At 42.5% G+C, this 16,818-nt stretch overlaps 1 protein-coding gene across 1 annotated transcript in view; it reads left to right on the top strand.

Moving 5' to 3' along the window:
• The first annotated feature begins 4,150 nt into the window (after positions 1–4,150).
• NRIP1 (nuclear receptor interacting protein 1) overlaps positions 4,151–16,818 on the top strand; it is a 106,893-nt gene continuing 94,225 nt past the window's right edge. Inside the window, exon 1 of the mRNA XM_030579955.1 lies at positions 4,151–4,399. The gene's annotated coding sequence lies outside the window, so the exon portion shown is untranslated. The remainder of the gene's footprint in view (positions 4,400–16,818) is intronic.

The raw sequence follows: 16,818 nt of genomic DNA on the forward strand, positions 1-16,818 counted from the left end.
AGTCCATGGAGGTCATGGAAGTAACGGATTACATGACTTCCTTGACCTCCGTGACAAACATGGAGTCCTATTAATTATTTCCTGACAAAAAATATAAGGACAAAATGGTAGTTCCTACTTAGGATGTAGGCAAGCACACACATGCTCGCACGCACACACACACACATAAACATGCAAATAAACATGAACAAGCCCTAGTGTGTGTATAAAAACAGATACAGTACACTGGAGGCCTGGACAAAACCAACCACATACTCCATGAGAGTTTATAGGGTACAGCTAGCTTGACATGTTTTTGTAATTGAAAAGGCTATAACATCTGGTCCTTGGGTTATTACTCTTAGATCAAAGAGTCATGATACTTTTTAATCATCCAGAGATTTCTGACAATTAAATAGTGAAAAATATTTTTTTGGAATAGCCCATCCAGCTGAAAAAGAAATTCCAGAAACACGGAAGAATATGAAAACAAAAGAAAGAAGAAGAAGAGAAGAGTAAATATTGGCAGGAACTTGAGGTGCTGAGGGTACCTCTTACAGAATGACTTTTCTTGATAAAAAGGATTTAGTCTAAAAGGAATGCCAATATGAATGCTAAAAGAATTCACAGGACCTCCGTAAATACACAAAGAGTTTTATAATATTTGGGAAATGTAACTTGGTTCATTTTTTGGAGACAAGTGGTCTATAATGGCACACACTTTCGATATTTTTTATTTATATACAGGTTTGGTGACTCCCCTTTGCAAACACCGTTATAAAAATATCCAATTACATTTCATTTACAATGATTATAGACTTACTACTCACATGCACAAGGCAGTGTATGAACAATGGCCTGTCTACACAGAAATTATCACTCTGAACCAAATTCAGCCCCCAGTTGCACCAGTGCAACTCCCATAGATTTAAGTTAATTCTAGATACTACTACTGATTTGATTAGAAGATAGATGCTGATCTCCTTATTTGAGATATATGGACGAAGAGCACTAGATAAAAGTCAAGTGTTATTATTATTATGTATTATTATTTAGGCAAAACTCTCGTTAAGTCAGTGATGCAATAAATAAGATGTGTCAATGTGCTTTTCACCTGTGTACGGGCTGCAGTATTGGGTGGTCTGATTTTCTAAGAAGGGACCTTCCCGAAAGTGGATAGTCTGACATATTGTATGAATTGAATTGGGCTGAAACAAGGATGGAATTTAATCATTTGTCCATGAATCTTAGAATAAGAATTTTTGTGTAAATATATGTCTGTGAAGCCATCTAACTTCTCAAGCATGCCAAAAGCATGATTTAAAGCTAGGCTAGCCTAATCCTCCTCCAGTTGAAGCTCATGGGAGTTTGGAAGTTTTGTAAGATTGCTTTTACAAATATATGGTCCATGTGGGAAAAAATATTATCCATTTATGTATTTTATTTCAACATCAGACAATCTTTTTCTAGCTGGAATTGTAGATTTGTTAACCATTTATGAAAATAATTTTCCTAAGCATAAAGGCGATCAAATAGAAAGTTATGTATAAGTCAACAATTTTTTAAACTGTTTTCACATAGCTAAATAGAAAGATCAAATTTGTACTTCAAGAATGTAAAAAATGCAATTACATTTTGATTTTGCAGGGGTTAGTAATACAGAGCCATGTTTGCTTTTGATCTATTTTGAAATTTCTGGTGAGAAATGTAATATGTAAGTAGAAATGGCTCACTGGCTTTGGCAAATATGAGTTTACACTTCACAAATGTTAAGCACAGTACCAACAACTTTCCAGTAAGTGCTTGTAATTCTGGGAAGCAATTCAACAGTAACTTCTGTAAATTTATATTTCTTTCAAGAGCAATTCAAAAGTTGAAGACTAGCGACACAAAGAACCAATAAATATATACAAATAGCTTGATAAAGTCTGGCAGACTGATTCATTTTTTCATTATGGGCTAGATTCTTCCACCTTTACGCATATGGAGTATTGCCTTATTTGGCAGTGTCATTTGAACTGCCCAATGAGAAATTAGTGTGAGTAAGGGTGTCAGAATCTAGCCCTATATAAATATGATTTAAAATACTGAAAATAAACTGGTTTGTAAATGACAACACTGATTAATACAATCTCAGCTGATTGTGCCACATAAAAAGATGCTTTCCAAGCCATGTTCATCTTATATTTTGCTAACAGTCCTATTACAGAATATTTCAGATAAGCATTCTTAATATTGCTTGTTCACAGTTCCTCATTTTGTAGGTTCCTTCTCAATACAAGACATTCCCTAAGGTTAAGAATGAAAAGGCATCTACTACAGACACACTTGATTGAAATAGCTGGTAAATTGCTGCAGTAATGAGAAAATTCCCTTTCCCCTGGATAGTCCAACTGGTTAGCACTGAACCATTTCTCAGATAAAGAATTTTAAAGAAATTAAAATTAAAGAGAATTTCTTTAAAATCACAAAGGGCCTGCTCTCATGGAAATTAGTGGTAAAACTCTCTTGCAATGTTAGGCAAGATCAAGCCATAACATTAGTTTATGCTTTATAATTCAGAGACTGATTTTTCAGGGATTCTGATGTGCAAATACAATGATGCTTTAGAAAATACTGGTGCTTCTTAAAAAATGTAGTTAAAAACATAAGACTATGAAGTTTGCCAAATCTCTCATTGGCTTAAAAAAATAGGTCAAGTAATACATTATTAGTTCTGCTAGTACACAGTTCCTACATTCCAAAGTACAAGAGATTTTGCTTAATATTTCAACATCCTGTTTCATTCATTAGTCTATAGATTGAAATATTTGGCTTTAGCCATATGCACCTCTTTTTTATTTTTGAAACTGGAATCCAGATGCTATTTGTGTAGTTATATTATCTGACATGCCCATTTATTTAAAAAAGATGTTTTAATATATTCATTTGTTAGTTTCTTTGTGGTTTTTAAAAAGGTGTATGTTTGGGTCTGTTCTATCCTAGAATGTTTGCCTGTGTTTTTTATGGTTATTTGCCTGTATGTAGTTGTGAATGTATTGTTTTCTTTCCTCCTTTAATACTTTGTTTTTAAAAAGGCAAATAGCCTGTGTTGTTTTAGAAAAGGCGAGCATTACCATGTTTTTTGCTGTGTATATAAAAATCTTAAAGTGTGCTGCAAAGTACTTACGAACCCATTTGTTGTTTGCGGACTCTGAGCACAAGCACTCTGTTTGTATAGATGGGATGTGACCAAGGTCAGACATTTTGTGGTTTTGCATATAGAAAACAAATCAAGCAGCAGCATATCCCATCTCTCTCTTCAACTTTTTCCACGGAATGGCACTGGAATACCTGTAGCAAGAGACATTAGATTGTAATTCCTTGGGGGCAGGGACAGTGTCTTCTTCACATAGGTTTGGACAGCACCTCGCAAAATATTTGGTAGCCCTGAATAAGTTAAACACGAAGCTCTGCTCAACCTTAGCTATGGGTGTTACTACCACAGTACCACTTCACTGAAATATTAGAACTAAAGGCAAAGATTCAAGGCCAATAACAAGAGTTTTGTCTAGCAATGGAAATGCTGGTTCAGTGGGAAGGACTTGGGAAAGGAAGGATGCAGTTCTGTCTCCTGCGCTCCCTTCATCACCATCGTCAACTCTGGAGAACTTATAGAGCAGCTCACCATATCTGTTTTCTTTCCTTAAATCCCAGCTTCTGGAGCCATGTGATTGGGGAACCCCAAAGTCTCAAAACAAGAAAGCAACGAGAAAGAATCCCAAGTTTATTATTTTCCAAACACTCATTGGTTTTAACCAATCTCAAGGTTTTTTTGGGGGGGGAGGGGGGCCCTGGCTCCATGGTTTTGGACGCTGGGGAGTGGTAGTAGTGGCTCTTTCCACTCCAGTCTCACTCCCGGGGATGCCTTTCCTCTCGTTGGGTGCTCGATTTCAAGCAAAATTTATTCCCTGGGAGCCATTTACCACCCTGTCCTAAAATCTCCCTTACAAACAGAGCCCTGCTGAGCAGGAGGCAGGGGACAGTCTCCTTCTCTGCCCCTCCCTCGCTGTGGCGGGAGGGGCCAGGAAAGGGTTAAGCAGAAACTTGGCAGAGGAGCTGAGCGGCATGGAGAGGGGAGGGACTGGGCTGCGCTCAGCTGGGTGGGGAGGATGAAAGTCAGCCTCCCAGCCATTGCAGCAGAGCGAGCCAGGGCGGAGGGCAGGCGGCGAGCTGTGTGTGTGTACGCGCGCTGCCTGGCAGAGGAGGCTGCCCCGCTTGCCGTGCAGCCAGGGAGGAGACTCTCCCCCGGCCCCCACGCAGCAGCCCCCTGCTCTGGAAACGCTCCCCGGAGCCCGGCCCTAGAGGACGCGGCTCCGCGGGCGTGAGAGGGACACGCAGGGCGCCTGCGGGCCGGAGGAGCGCCGGGCCGGCGGCGGGGGTGAGTGTCTGCGCCAGCCCGCGGGCTGGGGGCTGGGGGCTGGCCCCGCCGAGCGGGGAGGGAGGCAGGAGGCTGGGAACAATGCCGGGGTGGCCGCGGAGCGGGCGCCGCCGCCGCTGCTGGCTGGGAGGGGAGGGATTGTTTCCGGTGACCGGCCCCCCCCCAGCTGCCTGCCAGCGCCTCGGGCGGGCGAGGAAAGCGAAAAGTTTGGCCCAAAATTGCTGCTTTGAGGGGAGCCGAGAGCGTGGCAAAGTTTGTGTTCCCCGCCGCCGCCCCGCTTTTCCCCGCAAGCCCCGCTCCGGAGAGACTCCCCCGGGTCGGGTGCGGGGCTCAGGCAGCGCGAACTCTGTGCGCGGTCGCTGCACGTCCAGCAGCTCCCCAGGCCTGCGTGTCTGGGGGGCGGGGAAACAAACCCTGGGGTCTAGAAGCATTAAACCAGGACCCCCCAAACCGCGTTGTCTCCCCCTCCTTTCAGGATCCACCGCCGCCTCTTGCTGCTTGCACGGCAGCAGGCAAGGCCATGCTTCCCTCTGCTCGCCCCTCTTGTTGTTCATTTCCTCTCTCCGCCTTTTCCAAAGGCGCCCACAGTTTATTGTGGGCTAGGAATCCCCCCACGCCATCTGCTGTGTATGACACACAACTCTTTTCCCCGCCCTCGCGCAAAAAGGTGCTTTCTCACCATTTACCTTCCATAACGTGCAGCCCCTGGGGGCATCTCTTCTGTGTTTTATAAGCTGAAGGTTTGTATATCAGGACTTGCTATATATTTGGTGCCCCCAAAGCCCTTCAGGATTCCCTTTTGTCCCCTACAAAATTATATTGATTGAGAGTTATCCATACTTCTCTCAATTACTAACAAAATTGAAATCTATTGAAATGTACTTTTGGGTCATAGGATAATAAATTAGGATTACACAATCAAGCCTTCCTGATGTGCACTGTATTATGTTGTGTGGGGTACTCTTTGTCTACCTTGAGTGTGATGGTGTGCATTTTTAGTGGAAAGCACCAGGGTGGTACTGGAAATCCTCAACACATGGAGATGATGTTCTAAGAACTATGGAGTTTCTGACTTTGGAATGATTCAGCCTTAGGGAGGCTGATATGCAGTTGACTCATTCTGGTTATTACTCCTTTTACTCTTCTTGTGGCAAGATACCTTTTTCAAAAGAAAGTTCTATTTGAGTTGTTTGATTCTGGGAGTATTTTATGGGTATTTTGTTGTTTTCCGCTGCTAACACACAGGCCAGGTGGAATTTAACTGAGTCATGGCAGTTTAAATTATCAGATATATAAATTTATGGAGTTTGTTTACAAAGAATGGTAATACAACACACAGAGCTTGATAAGGAAAAATGAAGTCACTTCCGAAAAGGAGGTGACCTGTCCTTCAGTTTATGATACAACACTTGCTTTTTTAAATGTGCTAGAGTCAATTGCTGTCTTAAATGGTTGTTGGACTAGAGACTGGAATGTGACATATTGGTAAACCATCTCACAAACAAAACTTGAGAATGTTTTGTGATTAATCATCTGATTTAATGTCATTCAAGGGGAAACTTGCTATAAAGTGAATTTTACAAACATATTAAAACTGCAAAATTGCCAGAACTAGAGTTGACATCTCATGCAGTGAGCTCTCATGCAAGACAGCTAAATTCAGAACAAATAAAGAGTTTTCTGCCTCTCTTTGCTGTGCTCTTAAACTTCTTAACTTCTCAGCATTCCCTTCTCCTACAGCCTGAGAGACAGAATTGAGATTGACATTTAACTGACAGGAGCACTTGACTGTAAGTTCAGTTCACATACTATGTGCAAGTTTTGGTTGTGCAAGAGATAACTAACAGTGAACAGGCATTCAGTAGTGAATGGGAACTCTTGCCTTTCTCTTGGACTGGCCTGCAATCCTTTATTATCACCACCTATGGTGAGATCCTCTGGTAATGCTTTTTAGAGCATTAGTGCACTAAATACAACCCAGGTAGATTACTTTTCTAGTAGTCTTAAGGGTTACTTGTAACTATGACATATACAACATCTTCAGAAGGAAACTTTTGTGCTTATGTTTTTTTTAAGTTGATGGTGGTTCTTAAAAAAAAAAATCAAAACTTTTGGAGAGAAATAGATTTGGTTACAGTACTAAAAACTGTACTAGGTAAAGAAGTATAGATGATGAGTATCTTCATTTAGTAAGCTTGAATGGCTTATTTAAATATTGACTTTGTTGACTTTTATGTTGTATCTATCATTCTGTAAATGACACCAAGGAAAAAATTGATTTAAAACAACAGAGGTTCACTAAAGGTCATCACAGAGTTCAAACCTGGGTGAACTGAAATACTGATCTTACTTTCCTTTTGGTTTTTGCTTAATATGAGGTCTGTTAACACGAATACACATGCCTGGTAGATAATAGCTTATCACATTGTCCTTGCAGAGAAAATTTGTTCTCTTTTTGCATAATTAATATAGTCTGACAAAAGAAGGTTTCTAGAAATCTTAATGCCAGGCCAGCATTGATACTGTCTTGTGTGATCTTCTTCTCATAAACAACCTAACTGGAGCAACTATAAGGTGGGTGCATAACTGGTTGGCAAACCATTCCCAAAGAGTAGTTATCAGTGGTTCACAGTCATGGTGGAAGGGCATATTGAGTAGGGTCCCGCAGGGATCAGTTCTGGGTCTGGTTCTGTTTAATATCTAAATCATTGATAAAGATAATGGCATAGAGCAGGGATGGGCAACCTTTGGCACACGGCTCGCCAGGGTAAGCCCCCTGGTGGGCCAGGCTGGTTTGTTTACCTGCCGCGTCCGCAGGTTCGGCCATTCGTGGCTCCCACTGGCCGCAGTTCACCACTCCAGGCCAATGGGGGCTGTGGGAAGCAGTGACCTGCACATCCCTTGGCCCGCACTGATTCCGGCAGCCCTCATTGGCCTACAGCGGTGAACCACGGCCAGTGGGAGCCACGATTGGCCGAACCTGCAGATGCGGCAGGTAAACAAACCAGCCTGGTCCACCAGGGGGCTTACCCTGGTGAGCCGTGTGCCAAAGTTTGCTGATCCCTAGCATAGAGAGTACACTTATAAAGTTTGCGGAGCATATGAACCTGGGAGAGGTTGAAAGTGCTTTGGAGGATAGGATTAAAATTCAAAATGATCTGGACAAACTGGAGAAATGGTCTGGTGTAAATAGGATTAAATTCAACAAGAACAAACACAAAGTACTCCACTTAAGAAGGAACGATCAGTTGCACGCATACAAAATGGGAAATGACTGCCTAGGAAGGAGTACAGCAGAAAGGGATCTATGCATTATAGTGGATCACAAGCTAACTGTGAGTCAATAGCATAACACTTGCAAAAAAAGCAAACATCATTCTGGGATGTAGTAGCAGGAATGTTGTAAGCAAGGTACAGGAAGTAATTCTTCCACTTTACTCCACATTGATTAGGCCTCAGCTGGAGTATTGTATCCAGTTTTGGGAGCCACGTCTTAGGAGAGATGTGAACAAATTGAAGAAAGTCCAGAGAATAGTAACAAAAATGATTAAAGCTTTAGAAAACATGTCCTATGAGGGAAGATTGGAAAAAAATTAATTTGTTTCTTCTGGACAAGAGAAGAGTGAGAGGGGACATAACAACCTTTTATGTACTTGAAAACTGTTACGAGGAGGAGGGAGGAAAAAATGTTCTCCTTAACCCCTGAGAGTAGGAGAAGAAGCAGTGGTCTTCAATTGCAGCAAGGATGGTTTAGGTTGGACATAAGAAAAAGCTTCCTAAATGTCAGGTTGGTTATGCACTGGAATAAATTTCATAGGGAGGTTGTGGAATCTTCATGGAGCACATGAACTATTTGTATTATGTGTTGAACATATGTCTAAATTTGCCTCAAGCAAGCTTATGAAACTACATTTCACATAATAGCCCTGCCCAGGAAAGGTGCAGTTGTGGTCGCTTCAATCTCAAATAAATTATATGAGCGGGGGGGGAAGTACGGAGAAAGGCAACAAAAATGATTAGGGGGTATGGAACTGCTTCCATTTGAGGAGAGATTAAAAAGACTGGGGATTTTCAGCTTGGAAAAGAGACAGGTAAGGGGGGATATGATAAAGGTCTGTAAAATCATGACTTGTGTGCAGACAGTAAATAAGGAGGTGTTGTTTACCACTTCACATAATACAAGAACCCTGGATCACCCAAGGAAATTAATAGGCCTCAGGCTTAAAACAAAGAAAGAAGTATTTTGTCATACAATATACAATCAGCCTGTGAAACTCATTGCCCGGAGATGTTGTGAAAGCCAATATTATAACCGGGTTCAATAAAGAATTAGGTAAGTTCATGGAGGACAGGTCCGCCAGTGGCTATTTGCCAAGATCATCAGGGATGCATCCACATGCTCTGGGTGTCCCTAGCCTCTGACTGCCAGAAGCTGAGAGTGGATAATGGGACCATTTGATGGTTGCCTGTTCTGTTCATTCCCTATGAAGCACTTGGCTTTGGCTACTATCAGAAGACAGGATACTGGGCTAGATGAACCACTGGTCTGACTCAGTATGGTTGTACTTATGTAGGTGCTTGACTCCTCACTGAAGGACTATCACTAGGAAGTCATCAGGACCACACTCTGAGGCTATCGACTTTGAACTATTGACCTACCCCTGTGGAACAGTTATTTTTCTACAGCTGGATTGGGAGGTTGAAGTATTCTGGTTGCACACATAAGGAGACAAGAGACTTAAAAGCAGAGTGCTGCTCTGTCCAGGTGGGCTGACCATTGCCATGTGTAATGAGGACATGCTAGATCAGGCCCGCACAACTCGTAAAGCAGTGAGGGCCACATTACTCCAAAGGAAACAGCAGAGGGTGGAAACACACCTCCCCAGCACCACCTAGCCCTGCAGAAACAAACCCTCCTTCCCCAGCACCGCCCCACCAAAACAGCTGTGGGCCAAAAAAAGAAGATTGGGGGTGGGGAGGTGATACTTGATTTTAAACCAGCCAGGGGCTCCAGCTGAAGAGGTGGCTGGGAGCCCTCAGAGGCAAATTAAAGGGCCAAGGGCCCTGGCAGCTGGGGGAACCCAGAGCTTTGTGGGGCTGGGGCAGGGATTTAAAGGGCCCAGAGCTCCTGCCGCTGAGGGGAACCAGAGCCCTTTAAATCCCAGCCTCAGCCCATCCGCTGCGGGCACCCCAGAGCCCTTTGAAGCCCGGCCGCAGCTGGGATTTAAAGGGCTCTGGGCTCTCCGTGGCTGCGGGCAGCCCAGAGTGCCGTGTGCATGGGATTTAGAATCCCCCTGCGGGCCGCACAGTGAGCCACACATGTTGTGCAGGCCTGTGTTAGATAGAGGGTGAGAGATGCTGAAATGCTGACAAACCTCTTCCTCACAGAAGGGGTGAGACCAGACATGGGGAAAGTGCATCTCAGGACCTCTATTTTCAAAGATCTGTAAATCTCAAGTGTTTTAACAGTGAAGTCATGTTGGTTAAGATAGTCCTTTTTGCTAAGCCTGTGTTCCATGCTTTCCTCCCACATTGTTCCCAAATGGGTTAGAGTAGAAGCCCTGAAAGCCCCAGCCTGAGTGGAGCTCTGGGGGAGTGTGTGTGTAAGCAACTGGGGGGCTTGGGAGCTGGGATACACTGGTTCTGGAGTCCAGGGTGGCCGGACTGTGAAGTTCCTTGTTTCAGGGAAGGGCATCAGCCCAGCTGTGAGCCTGGGGCTGTGGCTTACAGACAAAAAGCTAGGAATGTTGATTAGACTTTGGCCAGCTCCAGTTGACCTAGAAGCATGCAGGAGACCACTTGTAACTTAGTGGTGATAGTACTGAGCCAGATTGTAACCCTATCAACTGCTAATATTTTTACAATACTGAGAGCAAGTGTATAAATATAAATTAATTTATCACTAATGACTGTGAATTTAATAGGGTGTGGTAGATGAGTGGAAAAACTACCTCTACCAGTTTAAGGGAACTGGTATAGTATGAAGTTTAAACAGGAGGAATAGAAAGGGATAGAGTATAAACCAGCCAGAATGACTAAACAGACAGGGAGACTTTAATTAAGAAGGAAAAAACAAAGTTTTGAGGCCAGTGTATGAAATATTTAGGGTTGTATGAAGTTGTTGTTACATTTTTTTTTAAACAGTTTAGGCCAAAATAAGACTTAGTTTTAGAAACTTTTTTATTGTATGTAATGCAAATTAAATGATTACTTGATATTCCCTTAGGATTTGTTGCTGTTGAAGGACATTTTGTTAGTTCTGTTTGAAAATATTGAATTTGAGAAGAACATCTTGAGATGGGGAGTCTGTGTTACATGGGAGAAGGAAATAGTCTGTCCTTGTATTCTCATATGTAGGAAGGTCCTTACCACAAGAAAAACTGAATGTAGCAACTGACATTTCAAAAGAATGCTGTTGGTGGAAATATATTTGCTTATGGAAGGCCCCACAGAAATGTGGACAGAAGTATGGTACTTGGATTCCAGAAAATTTGAGAGAATGATACTGTCATGGTATAATTCTCCACTCTGAACCTTAGCGTCCAAAAGATAAGGTACCAGCATGAATTCCTCTAAGCTTAATTATCGGCTTAGAACCTGTAGCACTGCCACCAACCAGGAATTCCAGTGCCTGGTACACTCTGGTCTCCCCCCCCCCCCAAAACCCAGACCCTCTGGATCTTAACACAAGGAAAGTAAACCCTTTCCCTCACCATTGCCTCTCCCAGGCTTCTCCTCCCTGGGTTACCCTGGAAGATCACTGCAATTCAAACTCCTTGAATCTTAAAAAGAGAGGAAAATGCACCTTCCCCCCTCCTTCTCTCTTCCCCTCCCAGATTCTCCCTGAGACAGACAGTAATCCTAACACAGAGAGAAATTAGCCTCTCTCCCCCTTCCCTCCTTTCTCCCCACCAATTCCCTGGTGAATCCAGACCCAGTCCCCTGGGGTCTCACCAGAATAAAAAACAATCAGGTTCTTAAACAAGAAAAGCTTTTAATTAAAGAGGGGGGAAAAAACCAGTAAAAATTATCTTTGTAAATTTAAGATGGAATATGTTACAGGGTCTTTCGGCTATAGACACTGGGAATAGCCTCCCAGCCTAAGTATACAAGTACAAATTAAAATCTTTTCAGCAAAATATAAATTTGAACTCCTTCCAGCCAAATACACATTCGCAAATAAAGATGACAAACATAAGCTTAACTCGCCTTATCTACCTAGTACTCACTATTCTGAACTTATAAGAGCCTGTATCAGGGAGATTGGAGAGAAACCTGGTTGCACATCTGGTCCCTCTGAGCCCCCAGAGTGAACAAACACTAACAGCACACACAAAAACTTCCCTACCTCAAGATTTGAAAGTATCCTGTCCCCTGATTGGTCCTCTGGTCAGGTGACAGCCAGGCTCACTGGACTTCTTAACCCTTTACAGGCAAAAGAGACATGAAGTACTCCTGTTCTATTAACTCTTACTTATCTGTTTAACAGATACTATTTGGTATTTTATTGCCCCTCATTTGGGTACCAGGCATCTAGGCTTCCTGGTTAAGGAAGTAGGATGCAAGCTAAGAATCTGTAAACATGGCAAACTATTAAGTAGAAACGGGTCCTGTCTTGCCTCTGGCCAAAGAAACTAACTTGTCTTCTGTCAGGCCCGGACAACAGTTTACATTCCAACCTATTTCTTTTATAAGGAGTGTATTATTTAATTAGTGTGACTTTTGAGAAAGACATGTTCTCAATTTTTATATGTATATTTTATTTCTAAATGTGTTCCTCTACAACACAGGAAAAAGGAAAGGTTTTTTTGTTCTAGACATAGGGCTTGTCTACATCAGAAAGTTGCAGCGCTGGTGAGGGAGTTACAGCGCTGCAACTTAGGAGGTGTACACATCTGCAGAGCACCACCAGCGCTGCAACTCCCTGTTTGCAGCGCTGGCCGTACTCCCGTTTTGTCTCGGGTGTAGAGGATCCAGCGCTGGTGATCCAGCGCTGGTAATCAAGTATAGACACTTACCAGCGCTTTTCTTGACCTCCGTGGAATAAGCAGGTATCCCAGCATACCTGAGGAAGCCTCTGGTAATCAAACTGGTCTCCTTCCCCAGCTTGCTCTCGCGTTCCCCGAACCCCGAGCAAGCAGGTCTCCTTCCCTGAGGTTTGCTGGGTGGTTCCGGGAACGCGAGAGCAAACCGCGGCGAAGCTGGTCTCCTTCCCCGGTTGCTCTCGCGTTCCCCGAACCACCCTGCAAACCGCAGGGAAGGAGACCTGCTTGTTCGGGGAACGCGAGAGCAAACCGCGGCGAAGCTGGTCTCCTTTCCCGGTTTGCTCTCGCGTTCCCCGAACCCCCCTTGAAGCCGCCCAACAGCGCTGCAGTGTGGCCACATCTAACACCACTTGCAGCGCTGGTTGCTGTAAGTGTGGCCACTCTGCAGCGCTGGCCCTATACAGCTGTACTAATACAGCTGTACTAATACAGCTGTAACAACCAGCGCTGCAAAATTTTAGATGTAGACATGGCCATAATCAGAATAAAGCCAGAAGCTGCTGCCTATTTGGAAGAATGCCTGTTTTCTGTCTGAGATCAGTTCTTTGAAGTTGATCTTCCTGAATACACACACCACACACAATCTTTCCTCATGTGAAGTACTAGTCTAGTTTTCCTTAAACATATCTAGTTTTGAGCAGGAGTGAAATTAAGTGAGAGAAATGCATTTTATAAGCAAGTGTTGTGGTTTGTGTGGGTGGCTGATTTTTTTTTTTTTTTTTTTTTCCCTTTCAGTGATTACATGAAACAAATAAGATTTGGAAGGTTCCACAAAACATTTTGTTGGATTTTTGTGTAAAAATGTCTTGCCCATAAAAAGCACACAGTACTTCAGTTTCCTTTGACAACTGATTGGTACTAATGTTCTGTGTTGTCCGTTTTTTCAGTATCAATGTTAAAGTTTGTGGCTACTACCCTTTTTAATTTCAGAGCTGAAGAAGAAATTGGAATGAACTTCTTTTAGGGATGAAGTGGGCTCTGGTTCTCACAGAGAGAAATGCATTTCTGTCTCTATTGTGACAAAGTTCCTCCTTTACCTTGGTGGGTCCTGCACTTATTGGCGGATTTGCTCACTTCAGTGATCTTCCCCTCTGGTGGAACTCACAGTCTGGGTCAACTCCTCCTGTGTCTGATCAGGAGTCGCAAGGTTTGGGGGGAACCCAGGCCCACCCTCTACTCTGGGTTCCAGCCCAGGGCCCTGTAGATTACAGCTGTCTATAGTGCCTCCTGTAACAGGTGCATGACAGCTACAACTCCCTGGGCAACTTCCCCATGGCCTCCTCCAAACACCTTCTTTATCCTCACTGCAGGACCTTCCTTCTGGTGTCTGATAATGCTTGATTGTCTGATAATTCCTCAATCCTCTAGTAGCACACCCTCTCAGTCTCAGCTCATTGTGCCTCTTGCTCCCAGCTCCTCACACACGCTTCCACTCCTCCTTTCCTGATCTCTTTTTTAAACCCAGGTGCCCTGATTAGCCTGCCTTGATTGGCTGCAGGTGTTCTAATCGATGCAGCTATTTCCACTGCCTTCTAGAAGGATCTTAATTGGCCCCAGGTGCCTTGATTAACCTGGAGCAACTGCCATTTGGTTACCATGGTCCTAGGGATTTGTTTAGCCTGGGGCTAACATACCTGTTCCTTAGTACTTTACTATAGCCATCTGGCCTTGCCCCATCACACTGTGTTATCCCAAGTGGTTGCCATATTCAGATCTTTCTTTTTTAGGTGGTGGTTTTTGTGTGTGTGTGTGTTTTTTTTTTTTTATCCCCCCAACTACCTGTAATTTTAAAACAGTCAAACTTAGTATTTGCAGAAACTGTGCACAACCCATCTTCCAATGCAAGGAGTTGTTCTTGCCAAAATTCTGTTTAAAAACTTTAGGGAGAGTAGGAATTTCTTCCGTCTTCCCAGGAATATCAAAGTGGAATTGCTTGTGCTCTTTTCTCTAAACTTCTGTAAACCTGAAGCCTCTTGTATGTCCTTGGGAGAAAAAACAGCGCAATCATTTACTGCTGGCTTCAAGAAAAGCCAGTGGCTATGTTACAGCATCAAAACTGTTTGCAGTTACATAGAAAGCTTAGCTTCTTTTGCTAGTTGTTTTATTTTGGTATACAAGAAACTTTTGATGTGATGGTGATGGCAATACAGAAGAAGACTGCTCTGATTTACAATAAAGGAGAAAAAAACTATTTAAGAAACCACCTTGCTGAGCACAAAGATGATCTCAAAAGACGAACATCCTCTAAAGAAGCATTGCTTCCCTTCCTCTCCTACCTCCTTTCTTCAGTTTGTGAATCATAAGTCTGTTGTGAGAAAGGTGGATGATGTTGCTGTGACTACATTATTAAAACTTACTTATGCTCACTTGTCTGTCCTACTTGCACTTTTAAGTTAAAATGAAGAGAATGACTCAGATCCTGTTTTTACTGCTTTTTGGTAGTGCAGGGTAAACTCACCATTTACTTATTACATGATTTATTGTGACTCCAATGACAGCCTAATCTCTCTTCCTAATTAAAACAAAAAATGGAGACTTGCTTCTGTTTAGCGAAGCCAAATAACACTTTGTTTGTTTGGAGAAGCATGTAAGAGATTGTATTATTTAAGAGTAGTTCACCTGCTTTTGCCAAAAAGATTTTCAGCATGGTCTTTCTAATGGATCCATCATTCCTTATGGATTCTTGAATGGCAGCAGTGGTCCAGAGGACATCCAGTTTCTGTAGCTGGCCTGGAGGCTTTGACTGTTGCTCTCTTGGACAATGCCCTTGTGACATCTATCTGTGACTTAATTGCTCCTGGCTAGATAGCACTGTTATAGCCATCTTTAGAATTCCTTCAGAGTTCATCAAGGAGCTTGCTTCAGCTGCTAGACACTGCAGCTGGGTGTGACTGCAATAGAAGGAACTGTTGTGTACGCACAGCACGGATGCTCTGGTCTCTACACTGGTTACTTGTTTGCTTCAGGGTGCAGTTGAAAGTGTAGGTGATAACCAGTTCCCATGGCTTTTAAAGGTAATCTCAGAGTGGTAGTTAAAGTTGATTAAAAACAGAAGACCAAATTTCACTGTTTTACTTACACACACACACACACACACACTCTCTAATAGAGCAATGGGGTGTATGTTGGTAGTGATAGCTGTGAGAGCAGCAGATTTAAAATTACCTATAATGTATATCACTTTAATCAAAATACTTTGTTGCTCTAGTGACAAGCACTATAGAAGTTCTTATATACACACACACCCCTCCCTCCTCAGCTGTTTTTATATAAACAGCTAGTTTGGTCCGCCTCTAACCTGAGGGTTTTATCACGTCCATTTAAGGAATGTTAGTGAGGGAAGTAGTTACAAAAGTGCTTCAGGTGGATAGTGATATCACAGTGAACAACTTTTCATACCTATTGGTTGTTTTAAATCAACAAATTGCTCAAACTAAAAGTCTTTTGTGTTTGTTTTTCATCTTTTTGCCTGATCTTTAGAATTTTTTGGGACATATAATATGGTATATAAAAGAGGTTTCTGCTATGGCCTGATATTTTCCTTGTTGCCATATTCATTTCAATAAGGGCCCTTTTAGAAAACATGACCTCTGGGTATTTTGTGGATGTGAAATAAGTGTTAAGTTATAACCATATAGAAAGTCCAAATTTAAAAAAAAATATCAGAGCTATTGTCTTTGAATCCAAAGTTCACTATTTTACATGGATACTATCATTTTGATCTTGAAGAAACACTGTCCAGGTAGTTGAGAAATAAATACAGAAAAATCTATTACAACAATGGTCCTATTCTGAGAGGTCTTAGTTTCTGGAGTTCAAAGTTATGTTTATTTTGCTGACACAAATGGGGGGAGGGGTAGCTCAGTGGTTTGAGCATTGGCCTGCTAAACCCAGGATTGTGAGTTCAATCCTTGAGGGGGCTATTTAGTGATTGGGGCAAAAATGTGTCTGGGGATGGGTCCTGCTTTGAGCAGGGGGTTGGACTAGGTGACCTCCTGAGGTCCCTTCTAACTCTGATATTCTGTGATTCTTTGATTACTTGTAAATCTTAACACACACATTCAGAGAAGTGTAACTTCCCTAACAGTAAACCAGTAGCTGGGTGCTATGATAGAAGACTGTTATGCAGATGCTCATGATTCCACCCACCAATCAAGCATGGAATTGTTCAGGAGAACTAATATATCCTTGGGCTCCTGAATATAGGCTTTCCAAGTTGGACCACTCTCAAGGCAAACCTTTTTTTATTAATAAATAAATAAATAAATAATGATTTTGTCAAGATAGTTATCCGAAAGAAAAAGTGTCTGTTGAATGACTTTCTACCATATAGTTTTAATCTTAATCTTAAAATGTATTATATAATTCTATTTT

The sequence above is a fragment of the Gopherus evgoodei genome, chromosome 1 (assembly GCF_007399415.2).
Source record: "Gopherus evgoodei ecotype Sinaloan lineage chromosome 1, rGopEvg1_v1.p, whole genome shotgun sequence".
Taxonomy (NCBI): domain Eukaryota; kingdom Metazoa; phylum Chordata; order Testudines; family Testudinidae; genus Gopherus; species Gopherus evgoodei.